Below are 10,002 nucleotides of genomic sequence, written 5' to 3' on the forward strand. Positions count from 1 at the left end.
CTCATAGATCTACCTTGTTATTATCATTTTTTAGATCTACCTTAAAGAAGCAGTATATAATCTACTGAGTGAATGAAACATTTTTTAAACTATTTATCGATGCATACTTGGATTCTTCCCAACTTTTCTTCCCTTCTAAAATTTTTCCCTAAATCAAAGTAATCTGTATATCTAGTTTAAGAAAGCAAATAACACTATGGGCTTCTGATGACAAACAGACAAACAGGCCATCCCCAGGCCTCTATCCTCTCAGGCAACGCCTGTCAACTCTTCTGGGTGTTTTCTTTCAGTGCTACTTCTTGAATTTTTCAATTTTAGATGTTATTTATTCATTATTCTAAAACAGAAGATGAGAAATAAGCTCTCTTGGGCTCCCCCCCCCCACCATCACATCCACAAAACACTTTCCTTTATCTCTTCTTTCCAGTGTAGTTATATTAATATTTTCAATTAAATCAATATTCAGTGTTGACCATATTGTGATTATGAAATTATTTTTCAGGGTTCAGCCACTATGTTTCCTTTCACACACACACACACACACACACACACACACACACTCTCTCTCTCTCTCTCTCTCTGTCTCTCTCTCTCTCTTTCTGTGAAGCAGTTGATAATTCTTCCCAAAATCTTTGCCAAATTGCTATAACATTTCCCACTGTGTTCCAATGCATCACATGCTCTAGCAGTTTCGCTTTCTTCTTGGGGGCATCCCTCCAGGGGTCTTCCATCATCCCGCTTCCCCTTGGATGGATTCTTTCCTGGGCTGCTGAGCTGCCGTTGCCTGGAACTTCTCATCTCCATCATCCTGGGAATTCCCTTTGCTTTCTCCTGCCTTGGGGCCACTGTGTCCCTATTACCATATCTTCCTTTATTTGTTTATTTCCTTGTTTTGGTGCAGTACATTCTCCAGTAGATTCCTGAGAAATATCTTCAGGCATTTCATGAAATATTTAGGAGGGAGTATTCACAGACTTGGTGGTCGGCTGGATATAGAGTGAAAAGAGAGGATGGAATAAGAAAGGATCCCCCAGTTGTTGTATGAAATGTCTAAATGGCTGAGTGCAGAAGAATGGGGCTGGGTTTGAAGGTGGAGCAAAGACACTGAACGTGGTAAGTTACCTGAGGCGTCTGGCGCAGCAGCTAGCAGGTATCTATGTGAACTTCAGGAAGGATGTCAGAGATAGAGATCCTGAATTTGTACTTGCCCTTCTGGATATGTTGTTAAACTATGAGAGGAAATGGAATTGGTTGGGAAAAGGATGGAGAGCAAGGGTAAGAGCAAGACAAGCGTAAAGGCCAGTGACACATGAACGTTTAAAGGGTAAGCAAGGCAGGGAGCCCATGATGAAGGCTGAGAAGAAACCATCAGTACAGCAAGAAAACCAGGAGGAATTAGAGCCAATGGACAGTAGAGACAAATTACGGGAACATGCAACGTACAACAGAGAATTTGAAGGAGAGGGGGATCTATTCAGATAATGGTAAAATGGCAAAAATGTGTACTGCAACATTATTTATAATAGTAACAACTGGAAACAAGCTGTACCATTCATCCTCTAGGGAACAAGTTATATAAATAATGTTATACATAGTCACTGGAAGATTATGCCCCCATCAAAAATTACACAGATTTATGCTTACTGACATTTATACTTATTGTTCGGAAAAGCAATGCAAGTCACTGAAAAACGAGTATTATATGTTCCAATTTATGTAAATCTCCATACACATAGCCATCTGCTTGTGCATGTAGGCATAGACTAGAGAGATGTTTGGGAGAATGTTCACCAAAATGTTAATGGTGATTATCTCTGGAAGAGGAGATTGGGGTAAGTTTTATTTTCTTCTTTGCATTTAAAGTATTGCTTAAATTTGTTGCAATAATTATGTAATTAAAAAAAATAAAACTGCGTATGTAGGAACAGAGTATATAGGGAATCTTTGTACTTTCTGCTCAGTTTTGCTGGTAACTTAAAACTGCTTTAAAAAATAAAGTCTAATGAAAAATTTTAAGCAATAAAGCTGTTATTAGAAGATAAAATGCTAATGATGTTAAACACTGCAGAGAGACTGAGTAGTTCAATGCTGTGAAGTCGGAACAGAAGGTATGTTAGAATGAGCTGAGGAGTGAATGGGGCTTGAAGATAATAAGATGCCAAAGATCTTTCTAGAAGCTTGAATGAGATGTGAGGGTGAGAGATACTGTGATAGGTAGACTTAGACAATAACTCCTTTCTTCCTCCATCTTCAATCCCCTCCTTTAATTCATTCTGAACACTGTTGCCAGGTAAATTCCCTAGAAACCACATTATCTTGTCACTCCTATCTTAGACTTCAGTGGCTCCCACCCAGTGAAGCTGAAACGGCCTGGTTGTCTTTCAGAGGCCTCCATAAACTGAATTCAATCACCATCCCCATATTAACCAGCTTTTTCATTCAAATCAATTTTTTAAAAAAACCTTAAATGTATACTTATTGAACATGTGCTCTTAAAATCACTCTTTGAAATTGTATGTCATCAAGTATACCAGGACAAAGTCATTATGGTCCCTGCCATCATCAGACCTCATACAGCCAATGGTAGTGCAGAGTAATAGGGCTGTAACTCATTTATGTGCAGCTGTGTGGCCTACATGGCAAGGGGTCCCTGATGCCCATATTGACATCTGCTGTTGTTTCTGTGATCCGCCTCATCTCTTCTTTATCCTTTTTAAATGCCTAGATCCTCCTAACCTTTCACATCATAAATCAAGTCTAATCTTGACATCTTTCTTCTTGTGATTTGCATGACACTTTATTATGATTCCTTTATCTTTTTGATCATATGAGATCTCCTATTCTTAGTTAACTACCTGTGTGGATGAAGAACTTCTTTCCAGTGCTGTGAGTTTTGCAGGCTGTCACAGTATCTAGCACAGGGTTAAACATGTAGCAAATGCAAAATATGAAACTCTTCAGGAAGCTTCTCACCCAAGATATTTAATATTTAGAAAGAAAATAAAATTAACTTTGAAGGTGGTTTTTCTGAAACTATCCTTAAGTATCTATTGGTAACAACAATTCTGAGTAGTAGAAGGGAAGGAGGCAACAGAATGGGGGTGGTTGCTAGAGCTTCAGAAGGACAAACTTTAAAGTAATGAGAAAAATAGAGAAAAAAATTGGTTGTAGTCAGAACCCAATCAAGATGGCATGCACAATAAATAAACCCAAACTCAATTATTATGCATGACAGAGAATAAAAGCTCAATTATTATTCAAGACTATAAAAGCACAAGTATGGTCTAAGTATGAGGAGGCATTATGAGCCTGTGGTAAAAGAGACAATTGCAATAATGAATATGTAAACAGAAATATAACCTTGCCAAAGCTAGGAAGGCATCTTTATACTGCCCTTACAAGGGTATCACATCTAAATTTTATCTTAATATTTAAAAAGGAGTGTGTAAGGATCATGGAGCCCTGTCTCCCAAATTTTATTCCACCTCACATTAGGTCAGCAGGATGTTAATAATGGGTGTTCCATTTTTAACACGGTCTAATGAAACTGGGAAATGTTGTTATAGAAGACCCTGAAATCTTTTGATTAAAATGATGTGAAGGACCTATGAATAGAGTTTAAAAGAGAAGAGGGTTTTTTTCAGGAGTAAAATAAAACTGAGGAGAGAACAAGTGGCTCTAAGTAGAAGGAGGGTTATTATAAGCTGGGTACATCACAGCTATTTTATCTCCATAAAGTCAGAAATTGATATAGTGCAGCTAGAGACAGTTGGGTCAGCAGTGGACTGCCTAGTGAGGGTGTAAGAGGAAAACAATACATTATTATTGTGAGAGAACCTATCATCTCCAACTTTGGACACATGATAAGAAAGGCCAAAAACCATTTAAGGATGATTTATGTATCTTGTTGCCTGAAGCTGCCAGGGATGTGATCTTCCGAATTTCTTTCTCACTCGAGAATTCCACGAATCTAACACTGTGAACCCTCGAATGGGGGTTATTACTGTTAGAAGATCTGGTTCTAGCTCCTCTTCCACCATCAAGCTACTGAGTCATCTATAAGATGATGATTATGAGTTTTCCTACTATCCTATAGGAATTTCCTCAAGATTAATTACACAATGCTTGTAAGGAGCTTTCAGCTCCAGGAAGAAACACAATGAAAATATTTATGGTAATAAGTTGAACCATAAGAAATTGCTGGTATTGGACCATTTATGGTCTATAAAAATGGCAATTTCATGTGGTTCAACCAGATAAAATTCATCATTCATCAAGCCTCCTGTGTGGCAGGCATGGGCTGGCTCTGAGGATATAAGGATAATTGAGACATTGTCCCTGCCATGAGGGGGCTCTCAGACTAGGGAGGGAAATGGACACTTGAATAAAACATTACGATGCAGGGAGACAAGTGCTGCAGTGGAAGTACTACAAGATGCTGAGGACAAAAGAGAGGGAGTCAGCAATTCCGGTGGGCCAGGAGGGGAAGCCCAGAAAGAGGCAAGCAAAGGGTGGCTTTGTAGAGGACGTGACATTAATTTAGGCTGGATCTGGAAGGCAGAGGAATTCACCAAGTGGGAAGGACCATTCTTGGCTGAGAAAATAGTCCTATAAAAACAAAGAGGTATGAAAAAAATATTATTTAAATAAATAATAAGAGAAGGAGGGCAGCCCAGGTGGCTCAGCGATTTAGCGCAGCCTTCAGCCTAGGGCATGATCCTGGAGACCTGGGATCAAGTCCCACGTCGGGTTCCCTGCATGGAGCCTGCTTCTCCCTTTGCCTATGTCTCTGCCTCTATCTCAGTGTCTCTCATGAATAAATAAATAAAATCTTAAAAAATAATAAGATAAGGAGACATTAGTCAAACCCTCTGTAACTCATTCCTATTAGGATGCTCTCTTATTGGATACTAATATTTATTTTATTTTGCTCTTGTTTGCCAGGCATCTTGCGTGTTTATCAGATGGCTACAGCACAGGATGCCTTTCAGCAGAAAAAGAGATGAAGCTTGACAGGTTACTACCACAAAAAGGGGTTCATCCTGCGGGTGCTGAGGGGGCACTAGACAATTTTAGGTAGGATAATGACATGTCAGCTTTGAGAAAAGAAAGACCACTATGGTGGTTTCATGGGGGAGAGGTGACAAGCAGATACCAACAGAAGTGAGGACAGTAGTCAGCAAACTGCGTAGGGGAGAGGGTCCTAGCCAGCTACAACATGTAAGGGATAAGAGCAGTTCAGGAGGCAGAAGGAGAACTGAAGAAGGTGAGTTACCAAAGTCAAGGGAGGAAAAGGCTTCAAAAAAGGTGCAGTTCAATGAGAAAAACTGAACACTATCCCTCAGATCTAGAAAGTGGTCATCAGTTGTCTTAGCAAAAGCAATGCCAATGGAGTGGGCAGAAATCATATAACTGTGATCAAACCTTGAATGGGTGGTAAGGATTCTTTGGAAGCAAATCCACTTTTTAAAGAGGATTCACTGGAAAGGAAAGAGCATTGTGATAACTAGAAGGGGCCACAGAATCGGTTACAGTTGTCCTTCTGTTGTTTTGGAAAGAGCAGGGTCTGGAGCAGGTATAAAGTTGAAGGCAGGAAACCAGGGGCAAAGGAAGGACGAGCTTGAGATCACAGAGAGGGAAGGAGGCAATGGTTTCAAACATCCAGGAGGTTCCTTCTTCCCTCCCGACCAGCAGGAGTTGGCAAGCATGGATGCAGATATGGATAAATTGGATGGTGAGACTGGGGTGGGTGGTGGGAAGGAATGTTTTTGACTTCTTGTTCTCTGTGCAGTGGAAGCAAAGGTTATCTGTGAGAACAGATGGGTTGGGTTGAGGTTGGAATAGGGGATGTGAGATGGCTATGGAGAGCTGACGGGGCAAGGCAAACTTGCCAAGAGCACCGAGTGCACAGCAGAGGATGGAAACCATCAACTGTGGTGACTGTGATTTACATTTGTGTTATTTTTCCAAGCAGTGTTTGGCAGCACAGATGCCGGAGGCTAGGAGGGTAAGCGGGGCTCATGAGAGGGGGTGGAAGGGTGGTGAGGAGGGAGGGTCACTGAGAAGGAGTGGGTGGCTAGATGAACCATCAGGATGATTCAGGGTACACAGGACAGGAAGTAGAACCTGCAGAGAACTCCTGGGCTTGGAACAATGGGTAGATTCGGGAGAACCTAGTGGAGGTCTTAGGAGGTCTCAGCAGGCAGGGACAGTGAGAACAAAGAGAGAGAGGGAGTTAACTGCACAAGGGGATTTGGCTGAGGAGCGGCTGGTCCGAGTTCAAGGTATCTGTGGTGGACTACTACGGAGTCATAACAAGAACAAGCCAAGTATGGCTGCAAGAGTGGGGTGCTCAAGTAGGGCACGGATGAAGGTGGGTGAAGCCAACTAGATGAAGAGACTTTCAGGCAAGAATAAAGATGAGTATTTCCTCAAGATATTTCCTTGCTCAGGACAGTGGGAGAGAGAAGGTAGAGATGATAGATCAGGTTCCAAATTGTTATTTAGGAAAATACACTCATTGAAGTTAAGTCCCTCTTTGAGAATACCCTTTAGCCAATTGGTTTTGCGTGTCCCAGTCTCCTCCTATAATATTTATTTCCTTTTCTCTCCTTGTAACCGGATGAGAAATGACCTCTCTTCAGTGGTAGGTGGGGCTATGGCTTGCTTTCTTCTCTTTCCCGGCCTCCTTCCAGCTTCCCCATCATTTGCTGCCCTCTGAGGCTGGCGGGTGGTCCATCAGCGATTGCCTCTATTCTCACCAATCATCGTTTACCTGCCTGACAAGTGATGTCAACATTTTTAGGGGCCATAGAAATGTACTTCTATTTAAAAGTGGCCTTTCAGAGTCCAAGTCTGATTTCTCTTTTCCCAGCATCCTTCCCCTCCCCAGGGCTCAGAGGTTTCTAAATGGTTCTACCCACACACGAGGGAGTTGTCTGTCTGCCAACTCACCCTGCTCCTGCCAAAGCTGCTTGACAGTTCAACGTGCACAGTTGGAAATAGATTTTTCATCAATATAACATATCAAACTTCTAACCCACAGAGGAACAGTGCAGTTTACCATACCTTTTTCTTCTTTAATTAAAATTTTTTTTAATTATTATTATTATTATTTTTTTTTTTTTTTTTTTTTAAGGAGAGGGTAGTGTCCCAAACATTAAGCTTTGGGATTTTCCTGCGGACAAAGCTTTGAGTGGCTTCACTTGAGCTCCTCTGTCCATCACATGCCTTCCTGCTGCAGGAAACACAAAGCTGTGTCAAGTTAAAATTTCTGGGGATTCTAGGCCAGGCCCATGAAACCTCAGGTTAGGTTGCTTTCCTGTGATAACGCAGGGCCCCTTTCGCTCAGCCCCCTCTGAAGTGAGTCAGCATTTCTGTGCTTGTTCAGCTTCTAAGGTTACCGAGGCACCAAGGGGGGCACAGTTTGTCCAAAGTCACGCTGCAGGATCCTGGTGGGCTGAAATGAGACTGAGAATTTGTTTCCACCAGGCAGGACTCCCTGAACCTTTTGGCGTCTACTGGACGCGGTTATGTTGATACCAGTCCTGTGCTTCTGTCTTTAAATAGTCCTGTGGCAATCATGTTTGTCAGTCCCTTTGTGGGATCAGTGCAGGCCTGTGTGGAGCTCAGACTGCAGCTTGAAAGGATTCTGGTGGTTTCTGCCAAATGTGAGACTGAGATCGAGGAGTGAGAAAAATGCTGCAAGATGGCAGGGGTATCAAGTGCAGACTGAGGCAGGAGGGCACTTCCTCGGCTTTTTGACTGGTAGTCAGAACAGACACTCTTTTTGGCCTCTGGAAAATTCTTTTCAACCCCAAATCCCTTTCTCCCTTGAAATAATTAGATTGAATGCTCGTGATGCAAATATATCCATGTGCATGGCTGTTATCACTTTCCAGAAACAATTCATGTGCCAGTGTGCCAGGATATAGAGCCAGAGAAGAAGGGTGGTTTCGGATTAATGACATTCTAAATTTATCATGCATTTTCTTAGCTTCTTTTCCTTGAGTGTAATTTTGAAGAGACAGGAATCCAATAGAGTGGATGTGGTCTTTTGTTGCTTACAGCTTGTTACTTTCTTCCACATTAAAAATTGTAGCCCTCTTTGACTAATAGTTGATCACAATATTGTTGGTAGCCATCATTGGTAGCAAAAAATACACAGTAAAGGGCCTTAGTCAGAAAATTTAGGATTTTAGAACAGAAAAGGGCATTGGAGATCATCTGGTCCAACCACCTACTCACAGTGGGAGTCTGTTCTCTAGCATCCCTGGTGAAAGATTTAGCTCAGTGGTTCTCAAAGTTTGTTGCACATTAGAATCATTGGGGGAATTAAAAAAACCCCAATATTGGGGTTCTACCCCAGATGGATTAAATTAGAATTTCTGGGAATGATGCCAAGACATCAACATTTTAAGAAGCCTTTTCGGAGATTGTAACATGGAACCAACTTTTGACCAAAGATCTAGCTTCTGCTTAGCTGTGTTCGTGATGAAGAATCTCTGCTTTGTGGGGTGACCATTCACTGCTCAAAAGTCCTTTATGATTAGAATTTCCTATCTCCTATTAGTGCATCTCTGGAAGCCATACAGACCCAGTCAGCTCCCTCCTTCCCTGGCTAGCCCTCCAAGCATACAAAGACAGTAAACAATTTGCAACATAGTACACTATATTAGCTATAACTTTTTTTCCTCCTACGGCCCAAAATACCAATTTAAATTACACTCTTAGATTATATTATTTCATAATGTGGGTTTTGATCCACTCTTTGGCTATTATCCTGTCCCAGCTTCATTATTTTGACTTCTTGATGAAACAATTCAACAATCACAGAGAAAAAGATTAGATTTCTCTCAAAGTTTAAGCGAACAGATTTTTGAAGAGTCAATATGTGATGTGAGGTGTGTTTCCCTCCTTCCTATCAGCTGTCATGTTCCTAGCAGCCAGCATCTTCCTCTCGGGGGCCCTGCCCTGCCTGTCTCTTTCCCGTCTACTCACTCTCACTGGGGCCCTGCTTGCTTTTGCTCTCCCATTGTCAGCATGTGAGCCTGGGTGGCGGCCAGGCCTGCAGACGTGTGGCAGAAGGAAGGAGAGAGAAGAGAAGAGGAGGATGTCACTGTCACACTCCAATTTAGGAACTCAGCTGCTGCGTCATAGAGGCCCGATCTAGCACCATATGATGAGGCTCAGTTCTGGAGTCGTATCTTCTAGATTTGAGTCCTGGTTCCCCATTAACTCTTGGAGCAAGCTTTGTGGGGGCAGGGGCGGGGGTTGGGATGGATGAGCCTAAATTTCTCCATCTGTAAACCAAGAGCAGTAACTCTAACCTTCATGGAACAAACAGGTAAGCCTTGTAATATATTTGGTACCAGGCCTGCGGTGTAGCTAGTGCCTAGTAAGAATTAGCTCTTTTTGTCTGATGTCCCCATGCCTCTCATCTTGTCCACAGGCCAGTCACCTACCCTCTTCTAATTCAACCCAGGCTGCCCAGCAACACTGCTGACCCTAACTACTGCCAGCCGTGTCTCTGAGGACCTATCTTAGGCTTAGCTTAGACTTTCAAGTCCAGCTCCTTGCCATTCACCACAACTGGGTTCCTAGTGCCTCCCATAGGCAATGAGTAAACAACAACAACAACAACAACAACACCCCAACCCTTTATGTTAGCTCTCATTCCACTGGCTCACATGGGTTGGAAGGGACAACCAGTGGCAAAAACCTGCTCCTGAGCAGTTTTTCTTTTTTGCTTTCACTTTTCTTTCTCAAGGGGCCATATGAAATTGAACTTGGAACTGTGGTTTGTCCTTTCTTTAAAGCCTGCCAGGAAAATCATTAAGTTTTTAGTGGGCACTGGAGGATATCTTATTTCCCTTTCCATTTAACAAACATTAAATTTTTGAGCAGGGTTTCCTGAACTCCACATAATAGCAAGATGGCTTTTATTTTACTGGCTTCTTCATTTCATTTTGTCAGTACTGCCAGGAAAACTCTGGGAATGTG

Source organism: Canis lupus, chromosome 18 (assembly GCF_048164855.1).
Source record: "Canis lupus baileyi chromosome 18, mCanLup2.hap1, whole genome shotgun sequence".
NCBI classification, from domain to species: domain Eukaryota; kingdom Metazoa; phylum Chordata; class Mammalia; order Carnivora; family Canidae; genus Canis; species Canis lupus.